This window comes from Phyllostomus hastatus, unplaced genomic scaffold (genome assembly GCF_019186645.2).
Source record: "Phyllostomus hastatus isolate PE091 unplaced genomic scaffold, TTU_PhHast_1.1 phas_contig_86, whole genome shotgun sequence".
NCBI classification, from domain to species: domain Eukaryota; kingdom Metazoa; phylum Chordata; class Mammalia; order Chiroptera; family Phyllostomidae; genus Phyllostomus; species Phyllostomus hastatus.
The window spans coordinates 21,729,138-21,749,605 of NW_025333977.1; the positions used below are offsets into that span (position 1 = coordinate 21,729,138).

At 40.7% G+C, this 20,468-nt stretch overlaps 1 protein-coding gene and 1 non-coding gene across 3 annotated transcripts in view; both read right to left on the reverse strand.

Annotated features, from left to right (window-relative positions):
• The window catches only part of SLC7A14 (solute carrier family 7 member 14), a 107,463-nt gene that overhangs the window by 65,372 nt on the left and 21,623 nt on the right, over window positions 1-20,468 (reverse strand). The window lies entirely within an intron of this gene.
• On the reverse strand, window positions 1,415-1,546 carry LOC123827612. The gene has a single exon (XR_006787271.1). It is a non-coding gene; the product is annotated as a small nucleolar RNA SNORA75 (small nucleolar RNA).

Consider the following 20,468-nt stretch of genomic DNA (forward strand, 5'->3'; position numbering starts at 1 on the left):
CCAGTTACTAGGAATTCAACTGCAGGCAACAGTTATTGGGAAATAGGGGGAGCCCGTAGGCCACTTCTAAAACATGTGCAGATTTTTAAAGTTAACACTAAAAGGTGAGAGTGCCCTGTCATGCAGTGAGCATATGACAGTGCATCCGGAGACTTCAGGCATTGCCCTCCGCTTTGTGATGAGCTAATGGTGAGATCTTGAGTAGGCCACAGCTCACTGAGGATCCTGTTTTCTCTTTAAAAATATGATAACTACTTATGTTTTTAATGCAACTCTACAGGTTACAAAGGGTATTCATATGTGATGCCTAACTTTTCACACAAAAATTCTTATCTCCCCACCTCAAGTGAGATCTGAGAGGCCATTCTGTCTGAAATGATGAAATCGTGGGACGTTTGAGATCACCCAGCATGGCACCTTCATGGCACAGGTAATTAATTCAAATGTTGCTCAGCCTCCAGAAGCCAAGCTGCACCCACTTGGGCAGGATGCCGACCTCAGCATATCATTGTACCCCAGAGAGAAGCTCCAACTGCACTCCTGACATACTGAGGGGGGAGCACACTTTACTGAAGCCTTCCTGACAAAAACGGAGAAGTGCTATCTTATACCATGCAGAAATCCCTACTACACCAGTCCCCTGTGGCTGCTGTAACAAATGATCACAAACTTAGTAGCATGAAATAGCACAAATTATTATCTTTCAGTCCTGAGTCTGTGGCTACGTGCCTTCTGGAGGCTCTAAGGGATGATCTGTTCCCTTGCCTTTTCCAGCTTTTGGAGATTAGGGGCAGCCTGCATTCCTTGGCCTGTGGTCCCTTCTTTGTCTTCAGAGCCCGCAGCATAACATCTCTCTTCTCTGACCTCCTGCCCCCTTCTGGCAATGAACCTTCTGACTATCCCAGGCCCAGCTATTTAATCCAGGATAATCTCAAGATTTTTATCTTAATCACCTCTGCACAGTCCTCTTTATCACATAAGGTAACAGATTCACAGGTCCAGGAGATTAAGACAAGGACATCTTTGGGCATCATTATTCAGCCCGCATACCTATTAAGAACCACTCTTTAGACATATCTCCCTTTGTATTTCCATACTCTCTGGCAAATTTCTTCTCTTTTCTTGAAAAAACTTGGCTCAATTTTCCTCCATACCTTCTCTCCAAAATTCTGTCCCTAATCAAAAACAAACAAATAAACAACCCCACCCCACCCCACCATTGACCCATATTGTATCTACCTACTATTCCTCAAGAATACCTTTTATAGAGTAACCCAGTCAGCTACCTTCCCATGAGCAGCTCTGGAGCCCAAGCATTGAAGTGACCTATCCAATGTCACACACCAGGTAATGGCAGGTCTGCTGGCCTCCATGCTTTACTGCTCCATTTTATGTCTTCTTTTTTTCTCCTCCATAATGACTCACAAAACAGCTAAATACACCTCTGAAGACAGGAAGCAAAATAATGCTCGCCCTGTGAATTGTCTCTTCTTGTGTGGACCCATAAACTGCCACAGGTTGACAGAGAAGAGCTCAGTGAGAAGGCCTTACTGCTTCACCTCAAAGAAGGCGAACGAAGCTGCCTATGTTTTCTATGTACAGTATCACTCTTGTGTCAGGCGTGGGGTGATCCCCAAAACAAAATTAGGTATTTGCCTGGTTGTTTATGTGGTAATGTTCCTTTAAAATATATTTTCCTCTTTAGAGCTGAGGGAAGGCACAGGGTGTTTAAATGTTCCTCAAAGCTCTTTCTAGTGACTTGGCCTCATTCAAGGAGTGGATTTTCTTCATCCCAGGAGTGTTCTGAATGCTTTTATTCCCATAGTTAACTAGCTGGCTTCCCCAGCATTGCTCAGGAAAATCCTTAAGTAAGTTCATCCCTGAAGCTACTCTCCCTGCATGTGCTAAGTAGAGTTGCCCATGTGAGGGGCTGCCTCATAGACCAATAACTGCAGTTTGAACACCTGACTTTTTGCCTTTGGGTTTGAATTTGTATTTGGAATTACTTTTATTTTCTCTGCTCACTCTGTCTTAACCCATGTTCAAGGCCTCTTTTGAACTTTGGATCCAGATATTCTGGTGATTGGCCACCTGCCTTTTTGAGATTCCTTCCACTGCCCCCACAAGATATTTCTACTATTTGTAAAGGGTCTGCATTTTAAGTCAGGTAATTTAAGTAGACCAAGTTTTGATAATGGCCATTTTTTAAATATGATACAGCAATAAACAGACAAGTAGACAGAAGCTTAATTTTATCAATGTAGGTTAGTATAGGTGCTGCATGAACTTTTGGTTCTGAACAAAGCTTGACTCCACATAACCAGTCCCACTCTACTCTTGGTTAGTACTGTTCTCAACACACACCATCTGCTTCAATGAGCTCAGAGCACCTAGTAACTGTCTGGCACCACATGTGCAAGATGCAGAGGGAAGAAAGAGAAGAAGGCGGCCCGTGCCCACTGGGAGCTCCTGGCTGGCCAGGAAGACAGGCACGGCAATGAAGTGGCCATCCAGTGGGATTCAGCAGGTCCCCCTACTCACCACGATGACTTTACTTCTTAGACTTTCCTTTTTTTTTTTCTCTTTTTCTCACCTTTCCCCCCTCCTTATCATGAAGCTATTAACATTTTCATATTCTTTTGGGACTCAGTTCTGTCCCATCTGTCATTAAATGTGTGTTAACCACAGGGGCCTTCCTTCCTGTGATTTCCTATGGGGCCCCCAACTCAGCATAAATTAAATTGCCTTGCCCAGACTGTTTCATGCACACAGACTGGGCTCTTCTCAAAACTCTCCGAATGGTTTTGTACCACAAAGAAGATGAAATCCAGATTCCTTACCTTGGCCTAGAGGGCCCGACACATTCTGGTGTCTACTTCATCTCTGAGTTCATCTCCTGCCATCACCCTTCTTGGTTCAGCCACACTGACCCCCTTTCCGTTCTTGAAACACACTGAACTCTTTGTTATTTCAGGGACTTGGCACTTGTTTCCTCTACCTGGAATCTCTTGCCCTGCATCTTTGCATGTCTCTCTCCTCATGATTCTGGTCTCAGCAGACATGTCACCTCTGTGGAGACCTTCCTCTACCATCTGAGCTAAAAGTAACCCTGTCCTTCATTCTCCTCCCCTCACGTTCTATCATCTATCTATCTATCTATCTATCTATCTATCTATCTATCTATCATCTATCTATCATCTATCTATCATCATCTACCGCCTATATTTTTGAGTAATTTATCTCCACTTGAACCTTCATTTATACTTTTATTTTCTGTATCTTCCCTCCATAAACTCCTTAAAGGTAGGATTTTGTCTGTCTCATTTCCTACTGAATTCCCAGTGATGACAGCAGGGACAGGAACACTGTAGGCAATCAACAAATATTTGTAGGAAAAAAAGACTCCTCCATAGAGCTAAAAAGAGTACTAGGTGTAAAATATTTCTTTATGAAAGACATCACTTACAATAGCAGTTTGTAATAATTCCTGCTATCTTGAGACATCTATTACAATGTAATTTCTTTTTTAATTACTCTGTGCATAGAATCAAAAAACACACAACCTTAGAAATCATTTGACCCTAGTCTCAGATTTTACAAATGAGAAAATTATTTTCATTGAATGCCTTTACAGATCCCTTTGGGAACTAAATAATCTATAAATGTTCAATTATAAATAAATTATCTACCTATATTTTTTACCCTTTTACATTCATTAAGTCAAGGGGAGACAATTAAAAATCTACAATATTATAATATTAAAATTTCAACGTGTATTTATTAAAATTTAGTTAAGGTTAGAGTGGTACTTTTTGATATAGACATTTCATGTAGCTTCTTGGAGACCTTAAACAGTCTTTTACCAAAATTGAGTAGTAAAATCTTCCTAAACCACAGACTTTTGACAGCCTAGGGTTGTAATACATTTTTGAAAAATGGAGATCTGCTTGCTCTCGTCATTTCTGGCTCCTCAGTCTACTTGAGGATGACACATACACAGTCTGTGAGCTGCAGGCCCTTGGGTACACTCTAGACCTGAAGCCCAGGGAACTTCCCTCTGGGGGCAGGTTTCTTCCTCAACTGTCACTGTGTCTTTCCATTAGGAGATCTGAAAGCTAGGAGAGCACATTTCAATGCTGGCAGTCCTAAGTCACAGAGGAATGCCAGATTTCATTTGGGGACTTTTAAATAAATTTCTAACCTACAAGCTATTTGATGGAGAAGTGCTTGTTTCCAAGTTGTCAAGTTAAAATTTTCCCAGATTGTAAGCTTTTAAGTTAAAATGTATTCCTCACAGAGCACCATACCATACAATTGTCAGTGCAAATATAAACATTTGATACAATAGAACAATATGTCCATTATCACAAGTATTCAAAGAAATGCCAAATGAAAGGAGACATTTTCTCTTACTAACATGGCAAAGGTCAAAAAAATAAAAATACTTGCTGATGATGAAGGGGTCAAAGAACTTTCATGCCCAGATGGTGGGTTGTGAATGAACACACATGTTTTGGGGAAGTAAGTGTATCATGTGGAAATAATCAGGTGCAAAATGATTTTTTTCAGGGGCATCCACTGCAGTTTTATTTATAGTGGTAAAAATTGGAGACAATGTAAGTGTTCAAAAATAGGAACAGAGTTAAATGAGTTTTATGGCATTCAAAGAATAAAATAGTGAGCAAACACTAAAATATTGTTCTAAAACAATATTTAAGGACATAAAAACTACTCAGGATATAATAAATTAGGGCTAATATAACTGTGCATGAAGTATGATATGATTTCACTTACATGTTAACATTTTAAAGTGTGGATCTATGTGTGGTGGGTTTAGGAATGATTTCTATTTTCATCTTTTCTGTGGCCAGCATTTATTCCTTAACAATCAGAAGAAAAACATTTTCAAAATAAAACATGCCACTTGGTGGCCAGGAAGAGCCATCCTTGGTTTTGTGTTTATTCTTCTATGCATCCTCACTATGCACCTGTTTTAGGGTATGCTCCCCATGCAGAATTAGATTAAATGACATTATCTTTATCATTCCATTCATTTGGAGGATTGAGTTTTCAGGCCCAGAGAAAGCTCCAACTTGATTATGAAATCAACCTCAGAGAGAAGGTTTGAATGACCAGGAGCCTGGAGGTGGGTGGGATTTTCCCAGTTGCCAAAGAAGTTCAGGCCATCACCCCTGCTGGGAAGATAAAAATCTGTCCCTAAAGCAAACACCTCAGTCCTATGACCCTGGCTTCTCCTAGCTTGGTTTTCTTTCTTTCCATGTTGACCATCCACCAAAAGCAACTAATTCTGGTAATTCCATGGACAGTTCTAGGAATTCTAATTACTTTCAACAGGTTTTATCATACAAAACAAGCAAAAACAGCCTTTCTCCCACAAAACCCATGCCCTCTTCAGCTGTTGCCACACTGTGGCTGGCTCTACTTCTTCATAACTTGTCAGTAATCAGCCACCTCCATTAGGCCTTCCACATCTTCCTTGCCACCACCAAAATTTCCTTTGCTGAGGTCATCAATGGTTTCCATGTTGCTAAATCCAGTGAATGCTTTTTAGCCCCCATCACCCTCACTTGACCTGTCAGCGCCATTCAACACAGTAGTTCAAGTCCTCCTGCTGGAATGCTCTCATTCCCTCTCTCAGCAGTGAGAGCCATGGGCTGTGTGTGTTGGCCATGTGCAAGCGATGTCATACTCTCCTGTCACTCTTTTAGGAATAACCTGTTGTGATTTTTTTCAGTATAATGGAATTTTAAGAGGAAGAACACATCCTCCAGAAGATCCTTACTGCTGGTACATTTGTAGTTCTTAACATGATGTCTACTATTAAGTAGGATCACAATATTTAGATGTGGCCATGTGTTAGTGTGAGTCAGCATCAAGAAACCATTATGCCTGGGATGTCTTTGCTGAAAGAGTGGTCTAAAAGGGGAAAAGAGACTATCTAAATGCTCTTTAGTTCAACATAAAAAAGGGGGGATTTGATTGACAAATATGAACAAGAATATACCTTCCCTAAGGTAGGTATATACGTTCCTTAAGGTAGACAGTCAGATGCCTTATGAACTTTTGGGTCCATCTGGGCTGTTTGGTCATCATTGCACTTTGGCCCACACTTGTAGCTGACCTGAGATTGCTACCCTCCCTGCAATCTGAAGCTCAGGTCAAAAGTGTAAACTTCCCTTGTGGAGTGAGGCTAGGAGACCTGCTGCTCTGGTGCCTTTCCCCCAGGAGACACCAGCCCAGATCTGACCTATTTTTTTATGCCTTCTCCAGAAGAAATTGTCATGATGCCTGATGTTTAGAATCAGCCCAAGAAGAGCCTACTTTACTATGTTCTGCATTAATGAGATCCATGAACTAATGGGTCTCTGCCCATAAGAAGTGCAGTCTCTCGAGAACCAAGTGGGATGGGAAAGGGGCATGGACCAAATAGCATTTCATACATAACCATTTAAGGGTATCCCAACAAATGAGCCTCTGTGTTCAGAGCCGGGATTGAGAATACTGAATGGGGTCCATCTGTCATAGCCAAGTGCTGACAGTGTAAGTCCTTCCTGCTTATGGTTTGAGTATGAGTGGGACCCCCATTCCATCTGGTTAGTGAGAAATCTCTAAATAAGCAGGGGTAAACTCCCCTTGAGGCACATCACATGATTAATACAGTCTTGTTTATTATTTTGAACTCTTGCATTTATTCTGTTGCAAGTAGATAAAAGGTAAAATAGACTAAAAGAATCTTTTATTATGAGGCTAAAAACTGAGATGTTAAAAGCTTATACGTCTGAAATGCAAATCATAGTGCTTAAAAAGGAGTGTTCCCCTCTCTGTCTTCTATGTTTGTACATCTGAGGTAGAAATATTTGCTCATGCTCTCTGATGTGCCAGAGGCTGCCTAGAGAATGTCTTGGGTAAACTTCACCCAAAAATTGTATAACTTACATATGCTTACTATGTACCAGGCATGATTTTAACTGATTTATATATGTTATTCTTACAACAACCCTATGAGGGAGATATTATTTTTTAACTATTTCCAAATTCAGGGTGAGGAAACAAGCACAGAGTAGTTAAAGCATTTGTTCAGGGTGGCACGGCTGCTAACTGGCAGAGCTGGGATTTGAACCCAGGTAGTGTAACTCCAGAGCAGTGGACCATCTAGAACAGCCCTGTCCTGGTATCTGTGATGATGAAATTTTCTTATGCTGTGCAGTATGGTAGTCATAATCACATGTGGGTATGGAGCACTTGAAATGTGGCTAGTGCAACTCAAGAATTGAATTTAAATTTTATTTAATTTTAATTAATAATATAACCATATGTGGCTATTGTACCAGACAACGTAACTATAGAGTCTGTGCATAATAATTTCCAAAATAACATGAGAACAGTGACTGTATCCTTTACAGAAGAGGACTTGGGGGCCAGATAAGTTGGGGCACATATCCAAGGCTCTAAAACTGGAATGTGGATGCGCCAGGAGTCAGGCTCTAAAGCCACATGCTCTGGTCATCAGAGATGCACTGTCCCCACTCCCCTCTCCCCACAACCAGTTCATTCTCCCGGCTCTTCATCTCTTTCCAAACAGAATCAGAAAGCATATCTTTCTTCCTTCCCCCGATCAAAGTCCCTTTTTTCCTTCCTCTATTATTAACGCAGTAACAGTAGAACAGCACTTTGTGACAGAACCTTACCCTGCATGTGTGGGGTATGCGTCATGGCCCTGGGGAGCTGAATTGACCAAATTGGAACAGCTTAACTTAGTAGTAGGCGGTGTACTCATTCTTAACATTCTTAAGGGTTTATTCCAAACTGTTCTTTTGTTGCTTCTTTCAGTTATTCTTCCCTCCAATCTACTACAGTTCCTCCATCCTTGGGAACAAAATACATGCCACATAATCAAAAGAGCCTTTGGTTAAAAGTACTAAAGTGTTATCTACTTCAAGTTTTGTTATTTAATTTGAAGTTCTCCCAGCTCCACCTTACCCCTCCCCCCGCCCCGCCAAAAAGTCTTTCAATTAAATTCACATTAACTAATATTATTATTAAAGAAAAAACACAATTATTTATAGTTTAGGAGACTGTCGTTTTTCTTAAGCATAGTTTTGAATAAATCAACCTTATATTAGCCCATGGTGAGCCAAGCACAGTGTCTTGTACCCAGTAACCTTTCAACAGCTATTAACGTTTAATTGATTTGCCTTCCTCTACCTTCCTGTACTGACTTAAGGACTCATATGAATAGGAAATCTCACTTTAACCATCTGGTATGAACAGAGAAAATAGACCTCTGTTCAACAACAACAAAAAGTCAAATTCAAATACTGGTGCACTCAGGCTTGAAGCACCCAGGCAATCCTGTTTGACATTAGAAGAGAAGAAGTGCTGTTACTTTGTCAGATAGCAGACTGCCCATCTGATTACAAAATACTATCACCGCCTTATCTGGAGATGAAAACTCACCCAGCTCCCAGACAGAAGGAGGCAGGATCTAATGTTTCCTGGTGGAGGGGAGCATGCCAGTATTTCCAATGACCTGGAAAGTAAGAGTCCGCTGAAAAGCAGCTTGTGAAGAGACCGAGGAAGACTCTTTTAAGGCACTGAAAACATGGGGAGAAAGGGCATTTGTGTTTGGGTCTCTTTGATGCTTCCAATTCCACTGTGACACAAGCTGTGCTTCTTGGATCCTAAATGATGACTGATCTATGCCAGTACAGCCAAGCTGATGTACTTAAAAATCTAGAACGTTGACGTAAATTAGTGTTCTCATTTCCACAGACTTATTTAGAGAATAAGTTCACATGGTGATGTAAACAGAGAAGGCGAAAGGAAAAAGAAGGCACTTCATAATTTCTCACGATATGAATTCTAGCACTGTACTTTTAAACAGAAGCTCTTTCTACTCCCAAGCAATCAGACCTTCAAGCCACTTCCTGGAGCAATCCCCCTAACCAACTGTGCTGATCCCTGGTGTGCCCACCTACAAAGCGATCAGTGGGGAGGCCCCTCACTCGGTGGACAGCTGGCTCTGGAAGGTGATGTGGATCAGCTTTCACTAGTCCGACTAATGTGTTTTTTCTCCCTAAAGAACTGGACTTGAATTAGTATTGCTGGGGAGGGCTGTTGCACCATGAGTAGTCTCACATGCAGGTGGATGATGCATAGGTCTCCTTGATCTTAGAAGTTAGACTCCTAGGGGTTCTCAGCCCCTTAGAATAATTTTGAACCATGTGAGTCAGCTGGGGAGCTGCAAAAAAATAACCATGTCCAGATTCACTACCAAAAGATTTATATTTAATTGGTCTGAGGTGGAAACCTGAGATCAGTGATGTCTAAGGGATCCCCAAGTGATTCCAAAGTGTAGTCCACCTGGTTGGAGCAACTAGCAACCCCAGGTTGCCAGGATCCCCATCTCTTCCTCCTCCCCCCTCTTGGCGCCTTCTCCTCATTGTCTCCTGTAAAGACTCAATGAACCAAATAATATAGGTTTTACATTCTGAAGTGGATGGTTTTATTGTCTCCATAGAACATGAAAATATTTTCCATCTCTTATAAACAAAACAATATATACCTATTGTAAATTCAGACAATCTAAAGAGATCTAAAAAATGAAGTTTAAACCACTCATTCCCTCCACTGGATTTTATCTTGGTGTATGACTTTTACAAAGTTTTCTAGAAATATACATATTTCATGTATATGTGTGTGTGTGTGTGTATATATATACACACACATATGGTAAGTCCACTTCTAGAAACTTAAGGTAAGGGATTATATGGAAATGTTTACAAATACATGTCTGTAAACATTGTTTATATATACAAAATAATGAGAAGACCTTCAATTTCAATGAAAAGAAAATTTCATTAACTGTTGAATAGCCATAAAATGAGAGCAACTCTTGCAGTCTTTAAAATTATGTATATCTACATTACTGTCTTGGAGTGATATCTCTGATACATTAAGCAGTCCATGTAATAAGTGGGTTAAGTATGTCATTATTCATTTGAGTCTATGTCCCTTTTAACCTCTGAGTTCCATGAAGGCAGGGCTGTGTCTGTCCTGGACACTGCAGTGTCCTCAAGCACCAAGCCAGGGCCCAGTGGCAAGTAGGTGGACCTCAGGACACAGAAATGAATAAGTAAGTAGACATATCTTATAAAACGCTTTGTAAATGCTTTCACATTCAGTTATGCAAAACACATAGGCATTAATGTTCCCATCTTACATGAAAAAGGGAAGTTTGGAGAGTTAAAGTGGTGATACACCCTGAATCCAGACTTGGGCACTAGACCTGTCCCCTCTCTGCCTTTCTAGACTGTTCCTCTACAGTTTTTATACTCAGCCTGAGCTGAGGAAATGTAACACTTACTACGATCTCAGAAATTAAAAGTTCTAACAGCTATCCACAACTGACATCCTCGGCAGAGGCACTTGGCTTGAACATGAAGACTGAATTCTTTGAGAATAAACAATGGTTACCGCAGTCAGTTCCGGGATAACCATTGTGGTTTTTAAACAAGAGCAGGGGAGAAAACATATGAAGATCAGTCAACAAAAATCGCCTTTCCCCAGGCCATTGGAGGCATGGGCAATCTGAATGAGAATGACCGTAGAAAGCAATTTAAGCTCTCTACAAGGGAGTTTTTATAGTTGCAGGGGCAGAGGCCTGATGGGTGACAGCTTGACTTTAGGGAAATGCTGAAAGGTGGGGCTGCTGTGGTTTTAACTGCCTTTGATTTTACATGCCTAGGGGAAAAGCAGAAGGCTTTGGATTATAATTAAATGATAGCTGTGACTGGGCGTGTGTGTAATGAGGGGCTGATCTGAAAATTGGTTGATGGTCCTCAGTGCTATTATCCTCAGTGATATCTTTTTAAATAGTGCACATTATATTAGAAACATGATGGGATTATATCCATTCCTATACTGACATAAAATTCATAGATAATAAAATAAAACCATAAACATTAAAGAAAAATCAATGTAATGCCTTCATATGAATAAGAACTAGAAGGCATAGAATAGAATAATTTATAATAAAAATTCTCTCCAAGCTGTAAAAGCTCAAGCAAAATATAATGAAGTACTCAAACTTGTGTCTATACATAGAACCACTGTGGTCTCAAAGCCACAAGGATAAAGTTGTGGGGTGTTTCCCATTTAAATACTGATGAGGAGCTGAGGGTAGAGTGATTTTCTGAAAACTTCCAAATTAAACCTAATACCACCTTTCCTTGTTTTGTACATTAGTTGCCTTTCTGAAAAATTCAACACATACACATTTTTAAAATTGAGGCATGATTCACATACCATTCATCCTTTAAAAGTGTATAATTCAGTGTTTTTTTTGTGTGTATTCTTAGAGTTAGGTAGCCATCACAATTATGTAACTTCACAACAGTTTTACCAGCCTCAAAAGGAGCCCACACCCATGAGCGGTTACCATCCACTGCCCTTCCCCCAGCTCCTGGAAACCACTAGTCTAGTTTTTTTTTTTCCTCTATGGATTTGCTTATTTTAGACATTTTGTATAAATGCAGTAATATAATATGTGTGGGCTATTGAGTCTGGCTTCTTTCACTTACAGTAATTTTCAAAGTTCATCCATGTATCAGAACTTCATTTCTCTTTATGGCTGAATAATATTCTATGGCATAGATACACCACATTTTGTTTATCCATTTGTTAGTTGATTCCATTTGGGTTTATACTTTTTGGCTATTACGAATAATGTTAGTGAGAACATTTTTGTACAATTTTTTGCATGGACATATGTTTTCAAGTCTGTTGGATACATCCTAGGAGTGGGATTGTTGGGTCATACATATGGCCAATCTATGCTTTACTATTTCGAAGAACTGTCAGACTGTTTGAAGATGGCAATGGCATTTTCATTCCCATCAGCAATGTATGATGTTTCCAATTTCTCCACATCATCAACACTTGTTATCACCCATCTCTTTTTTACTATGATCATCCTAGTGAGTGTGAAATGGTATCTATTGTGGTTTTTATTTGCATTTCACAAATAACTAAAGAGCATCTTTCATGACTTTATTGGCTATTTGTATATCTACTTCAGAGAAATGTCTATCCAGCTCTTTTGCTCACTTTAAAAATTGAGTTATTTGTCTTTTTATTGTTGAGCTGTACGAGCTTTTTAAAATATATATATTCTGTATATTAGACCCTTATCAGATACAAACTTTGCAAATATTTTCTCCCATTCTGTGGGCTGTCTTTTCTCTTTCTTGATGGCATCATTTGCAATGCAAAATTATTTGGATTTAATGTAGTCTGATTTACCTATTTTTTGTTGTTTATGCTTTTAGTGCCATATCTAAGAAACTATTATTTAATCCAAAGTCACAAAGAGTTATGCTTATGGTTCCCTCTAAGAATTTTATAGTTTTAACTCTTAATTAGGTCTCTGATCCATTCTGAGTTTACTTTTGTGTGTGATACGAGACGAGACCCACTTCATTCTTTTGCACGTGGATATCCAGGCACCTCAGCACCATTTACTGAAAAGACTATTCTTTCCCTATGGAATTATCTTGGCACCTTTGTCAAAATCTATTGCCCATAAATGTAAGGGTTTATTTCCGGACTCCTGACTCCCTCAGGCTGCCCATGGCAGTTAATCTGGCATTGTCAACCCCTGTCAGCTGAGTGCCAGGGTGCCTCTCTGGCTCTCATCAGTATCCAGAACACCCTCAGCAGGCAATGAGCCTGTGGAGAGCCACTTCTCTAAAATTACCTTTTATGCCCTTTAACCTATGTCTTTCCTCGTCTCCTCCAGCCCATCTCCCACATGTCTAAAACATGTATTTTTCAGGTTACTCTTTGTTTGAAAGTTTTCAATGGCTCCCAATGCTCTGTGAGCTAAAGTTCAAACTATCCAACATGGCCCATCAGCTCCATACCCTCCAACTTGTCCTGTGTACCATCTGGCCTGTGGAACTGGCCTTGCTGCTACGTGCTGCCCCACAATCGGGCACACTGACAGCCCTTTGGAAATCACATTCATCCTTTAGGACCAGCTCCATCAGCTCCTCTGGAAAGCCTTGCGGGTCTCCTCTCCAGCTGGTGGTGACCTGTGTTGAGTTCCCAAAGTGTCTCTGGGGACCTTCATCCTGGCATTTATTATTCTAAATGCAAGAGCTGGATGCTCTTTCTGCCACTGGCCGTAAGTGCCCCGCCTTGTTTATTCTGGCTCCGCCTCGCTGTACAGCACATTGCCTGGCCTCTGTTGGGGTCAGTGAATTCTGGTTGAAGGACTGAATCAGTACCTCCCTACGTTCTTCCTGATGAACCCACTCCTGTTCTCTGGAGAGATTGTTTCACCTTGAAGCTCACAGAGATTTATTATCATTTATTTATATAATACACATGCCTTTATTTGAGAAGAATGACAGGAGTCTGTATGTGTAATTTTAGGGAGTAGGGAAGAAAGCTTCCAGTTTCAAACATTATCATCATCATCATCATCATCAACAACAACAACAGCAATAGCAGAAAGTCTTCTAAATACTAAAAATTCTCCAATGGGGCATAATATTTTTGTTCCATGAGGAAAGAGGCAGTTTAAAACCCAAGTGCCCCATGTGAGATATTCAAACACAGTGGAAATGCCTGGTGGAAGATAAGCAGAGGCTACGGAGAGATGAGGCAGGCCCAGGGACCTGAAAGGAACCATCGTGCAGGGGCACCTAAAAAGAGAACAGTCAGAAGAATGTGTTTGTCTGGAGTGGCAGCTGCCGTGTTTAGGTGACATGTTTGCAAACATTGTCACTGGAGTCGACCTTGGACACCATTCCTCCTGTTACAGCTCTGATGCCCAGGCCACTGTTAAAAACTTTTTTATTTACATGACTTGACATTTTAAAATTACTCTTTTTTCTCTCCAAATTAATACACATTAATATTAAGTCTGGACAAGTATGACTAAGTAAAAAAGAAACTACATCTATGGCTATGAATTCCACTCGCTACAGATGGCACTGTAGATACTGCAGGGTACGTGCTCCCAGTAACTTTGTTTCTCTCCAGTATTTGCCCTCTCCACAGTGTGACTCTGGTAGTCAGTCACTGAGTAAAAGGGCAAATGTCAAAACAAAAAAACAAAGCAAAACAAAAAGGTAAGTGCACAAAGAGGGGAAAAGGAATGTTGAGGAGTTTGCCAGCTCTCCTCCGTCCAGGGGCTGTGCTGGGCATGGCTGGGAGTGATTAGAGTATTGATTCTATTACCCCTTGCACTGCACAGCCATGACGTCAGTAATGCAATTCAGCATGATCAGAACAAAATTAACTATGAGTCAGATGGCAGCTCCCGGCTGTTTAAGCTAAGGAGAAATGGATTTTGTCAAAGTTTATTAATTCAACATTTTCTCCTCTATGTCTGTGTTTCATTTATTCAGAACCAAGTCCAAGGGGCCATGTTGAAACCTCACCTTAATCAATGGTCAGCATTTCCTTCCCCTGACTGAGGACTTTTCTTTCAGCTCCACAAAGGGCCAGCACCAAACCTGTGCAACCTCTCTGGCACAACTTCCCTCTGTTCTTCCCACAGCATCCACCCACTTCAGCCTTCAGCCTTCAGGGTCACATCCGCCTTGACTACTCTGCTTTCAGTTCCTCCCTTTCCATCCTTGGCCTCATGGTGGATGCTGCTCCCAAAGTCCAGCCCTGGGGGTATTACCACTTTGCTCAGGAACCCTCAATAGTTCCCTGATGCAAAAAGAGTGAAGCTCACACTCTTAGCTGTTTACTTGTCTACCTTTCCAGTCATATATTCTGTTACTCTGAGCTGGGTCCAGTGAAAGTAATCTCTGAAGAAACTGCCAAGAACCTTGAAAAATATTTTTTCTCTCCCTTCCTTCCTCCTCACCCAAGGACATACTTACTGATTTTATAGAGAGGGGTAGGGAGGGAGAGAGAGAGGGAGAGAAATATTGATGTGAGAAAGAAACATTGGTCGGTTACCTCCCGTACATGCCCCACTGGGAACAGAACCTGCAGCCTTAGGTATGTGCTATGTCAAGGAAACAAACCTGCAGCCTTTTGGTTTAAGGGATGATGCTCCAACCAACTGAGCCATACTATCCAGGACTGAAAAATATTTTGTTTCTTTACCTAATTAGGAAATTTGTACTTTTATAATACTCATTATGATAATTTGAAAAATTCAGAGAGTGTAAAGAAGGAAAGAATAATTATCCTTGTCACGCTGCCTAAAATTAGCCAGTGTTAACTTACATTTTGGTGCAAAAGGTTCAAAATCATGCTCAAACTGTACATACAGTATTGTATCCTGCTGTTTTGACTTATGCTATAAATACTTGCTCAGATCATTAAAATATCCTTATAAGATGTTATTGGAATGGTTGCTCAGTGTCCCATCACACAGTTGTGCCACAGCTGATGTAATCATCTACCCTTGTTGGCATTGTTAGCCATTTAGGTTTCTACCAAATTCTGCCCATGATAAATAATGCTAAAATGAACTTGCTTGAATATAAGTCTTTAACCACATTTTTGTTGTTTACTTAAAAGAGATTCCTAGGAGATGGCATCACATAACTCTCCAGTCTATTGTTTTAATAATTGGAACATTTGTTTTACCTCTCTTCCAAATGTATGTCTATCCTGTGCAAACTGGCACAAAGCTCTATGCATCGTGGGTGCACTACAAATGATGGTCGAATTGAAAGACAGTTCACCTTCATGTGTCTCGGTTTCATTCAGCAGTTTCCTTCATTTGTAAAGTGTTGGGAACCGCCCTGACTGGTATCAGAGGCTGAAACCCCCACCTAGCTAAGGCTAAGGGAACGCTCTTGGAACCGTAAGCCGGCAAGGAGACAAAAGCTTATCTTCCTGGCAGGAATGCTGCTTCTGCTGCTTTATTCATAACTGAACCCCCAAAAAGCTTGGTCGGTTAGCCAAAGACGGGTAAGATTCCCCACGGGGGAACGACCTAAGACAGGCACGATCACTTTGGGAGGCCCCCCCAAAAGAAGGACTTGGGGGGCTGCAGCAAAAGGGGGTGATGGACCCTTGCTCCTCGGCTTTGACATAGCCTGAGTTCTCAGTGTCTGGAAGAAAATCTCCTTATCTCTCGGTTGCCTTAGTTCCCTTGCTCCACCTAAGCCTGAAACAATGACAGGGTGGTGCAGCTCGGTACTGAGAAGTGAGGATTCCCCAGGGTGATCAGGCCTAAGAAAGAACATGTAAATTACTGTGAAACCTTCTTTGTTTAGAATGCTCTCAGTTGAATGAGAAGGGTCTTAGGAGGAAGTTAGTTTGTTCCTCAGTCTTACAGCTCTTTGACCCCCAACTCAATAGACCAGCAGAGTTCTTTGTTTTCTATGGTTCCTTACTTCCCCTAATGAGTACTGTACTTCACCTGAATTATTATGCAAAATGAACCCAATAAAAGCAGGTATGGATGGTAAATCAGCGCGCTCCCCACTAGGGGGGTGGCCATTTCGTCCCTACTTCCCCACAGAAACTAGTCTGTCTCTGTGCATGTGTTGTTTTTTCTCGCGTGTTTTGTCGAGCCATCCACAGCGTTCCGTGGTCACTGCTGGCCGGTGACCCACACGCAACAGTAAAGTAGAGGTGTTGAATTATATTATCTTTTAAACATGGCATTTTATGGTTTTTGTGCCATCAGAATTTCACTAATAGCATATCTCAGATGTGATATTCACAAACGATTGTTTTCACAGTCCATTTCCTGTATGGATCATTGATTTCCCACGGGGTTCAGGCAGGCCTGCCCGCCTAGCTGGTGGGTGGCCCATACAGCAAGTTGGGAAGTCCATGGGGTTTGCACTCCCTCAGCCCTGGCTTCAGTTTCTCCTCTGTGTGATCTTGCACACAGGATCTCAGTATCTCTGGATTTCAGGTCTTTGGTAAATCATGCCTGCTTTGCAGGGTTGATGGGAGGACTAAATTGGATAATTATGTAGGGCTCTTTTTAATACTGGGTTTTAATTGTTATAGCTATTATTGTAATACATGTTCCAATAAATCACTTAGGCATCCTGTACCCTGGATGGTGACACAGGAGTTTGATAAACCAGGGTTATTCTTTTGGGAAGGTATTGGTCCTCTTTTTTCAACACCAGCACAGGGAATGGTGAATTACTGTGCAAGCCTATTTTCTGCACGTGTAGTTTTAATAGCAGAATCCAGACACGGAGCCTATTCAGGCATTCCTTGGACAATCTAAAGGAGCTAGGCATTGATTTTGCCCCATCCTAGACAGACACAGACACACGAAAGGAAGTTGATTCTTTGATTTTTCAGGTAAATCATTTCCAGATTGACACTGTACTCACTGAAATATAGCCTACTAGGCTCTCCCCCACTCCCATTACAACCTCTGTAACAAAATAAAATTAAAACCACGACGGTACTAGGGAGGGAAACAAGAGGAGGACCGTAGAAGAATCCAGGGGGATAAATGAATGAACGGAAGCCTCATTTAAGAAACAGCACCTGTCGTACAGGGTCGTTGTGAGCAATGATGTACAATAACATATGTAAGTGCTTATCACAGTCTGGGCACCTTGGAAGTGCTAAAGAAACTAGCCCAGGTCAACCCCCAGACCAACTTTTTTATTATTTAAAATGTTAGGGCTTCAAGCCAGGGAGTCTTCAATCAGCCTTCCATTGTAACTGTCCTTGAGTGATGTAATTCCATATTGATTTTAGGAACAGTGCATCTGGAGTCGCCTAATTTTGTTACCTAGAGCAGTTCAATCCCATTTATCAAACTCGTAACAGGTGCCGATTTTGTGTCAGGCACCCTCCCGGGTGCTGGGGCAGGAGATGAAGGGGGCGAGGCCCCAGTCCTCAGGGATCTTATATTTAGTTGCTCTTAGTCTGTGTAGTGTGAATGCCATTAGATGGGGACAGAAGAAAGCAGTATGACATCACGGATAAGAGTGGAGACCTGGCACTAAATACCTCCGTTCAAATCCCAGTTCTGTTACTGACCAGCTATGCAATCTTGTAGCTTGAGCTCTCTACATGTGTTCAATTTCTTTCTTTTGTAAATATGGAGTAATACCAGCATGTTCCCCAGAAGTATTGTTGTAAGAATTAAATGAGATGTTCCACAGAATTGCTTAGAAAATGCACGATTATAGTGTCTGTAAATATATATTGCTATTTATCGAGAGGCAAGAGCCCTCAATTCCAGTCCTCCCTTTTCCACTAAATAGTTTTGTAATCTTGGGCAAGATTCATGCCTCTGAATCAAAAAGAGAAGGATAGATATCAGTTTCTTATTGGATGGGTCATTTATGACTATTTTCTCTCATTCAGTAAGTAGTCTTTTGTTTTGTTAGTTTCCTTCACTGTGCAGAAACTTTTTGGTTTGATGAAGTCTCTGCACAAATAAATACATTTGTTTATTTTTGCTTTTGTTTTCTTTGCTCGAGGGGACCTGTCCGAAAAGATATTACTCAGACTGATGTTAAATAGTTTACTTCCTATATTTTCTTCTAGAAGTTTTAAGATTTTAGGCCTTACATTTAAGTCTTTAACCAATTTTGAGTTTATTTTTGTATATGGTGTAGGAGAGTGATCCAGTTTTATTGTTTGGCATGTATCTGTCCAGTTTTCCCGGCAAACTTGTCGGAGAGACTGCTGTTATTCTAGTGTGTGTTTTTGCCTCTTTTGTCATAGGTTAGTTGACTGTATAAGCAAGGGTTTATTTCTGGGCTCTCTATTCTGGCCCATTTATCTATGTGTCTGTTTTTGTGTCAGTACCAAGCTGTTTTAATTATTACAGCTTTGGATACCAAAAATATATAAGGAACTCCTACAACTCAATAAAAAAACTAAGCAATCTGGTTGAAAAATGGGCAGAGGACATGAGAAAACATTTTTCCAAAGACGACACACACAGCCAACAGATACAGTGAAAAGATGTTCAACATTACTCATCATCAGAGAAATGCAGATCAAAACCACAACGAGATACACCTCACACCAGTCCAAATGGCTACTAAAAAGTCAGCAGATAACATGTGTTGGTGAGAATGTGGAGAAAACAGAATGGAGATTCTGCAGAAAACTAAAAATCAACACACCACACGACCCAGCAATTCCACTTACGGGTACTTATCTAAAGAAAATGAAAATACTAATTTGAAAAGATACATGCACCTTTATGTTCACTGCAGCACTATTTATAATAGCCAACAAGTAGAAGCAACCTAAGTGTCCAGTGATGGATGAATAAAGAATATATTATACATATGTGTGTATGTATATGTATGTATGTATATATATATATATATATATATATATATATGCAATGAAATATTATGCAGTCATAAAAAATGAAATCTCTTCATTTGTGACAACATGGATGGATCTAGAGGGCATTGTGCTGAATGAAATAAATCAGGCAGAGAAAGAAAAACATCATATGGTCTCACTTACATGCGAAATCTTAAACAAACAAATGGAAGAAAACAAAAACAAAGTCATAGAAACAGAAACCAAAGGGATGATTACCAGAAAGGAGGGGTGGAGAGGTGGGCAAAAAAGGGAAGGGGAATAATAGTCAATAACATTGTGATATTTGCACAGTGACAGATGATTGCTAAACCACATTGTAAGGTATAAAAATGTGGAATCACTATATTGTACCCTTGAAGCTAATATAACCAATATAAGATGGTATGCCAACTAAAGAACACTTAAAAAGAAAAGAAAAGGAAGGTGGTACTGTATTGGCTGGGCTGGTCGGTCTGGACCATCAGCAGGAAGCTGGGTTGTACCACTCACTGGGGCCAGGAAGGCGTGTGTCTGGAATACAGGAGCCTCCCTGGGGCACGTGAGAACCCCCCTGTCCCGCAGTTAAGGTCATCGGGAAAACGCAACCACCCAGTTCAGGCAGGACTGCCAGAGCCTTGGTGTTTAGAATATAAAGTTTAGAAAATACAAGGGTGGGGTGGGAGAGATTAACTACTTAAATTTCCTCTCAGATTTACAATTCTCAAATTCTAAATCCCCATTCTGCTTCCAGCTTGCTGTGTTTTGTACACCGAGGTATCCGGGCAAATAGCCAGTTTTATGTTCAGATCACCATGGTCGATGGGAATAGCACAGTAATAAGACGGCGTGGATGAAAATCAAATAGAATTCACACCCACTTTGTATGAAAAATGTCAAATGACAGAGTAAAACATGATGTTTTGCCTACAATGTCATTCTGAATGGAGAATTACAAAGTTGAATTTCAATGATTGGGCTTTTATTCTGGCTATAAATATAAGGCTATAGTATAAGAATGGTGCGTTTAAGTTTCTTCTTGCAACTTAAACAGAAGGAGTGGTAGTTCTTTCCAGTTATAACAGTGCTTAGTGTTAGCATAAATAGCCCTCCGTGTGTATGGCCCTGCTCAGGCGAAGGACGGGAGCTGCTGG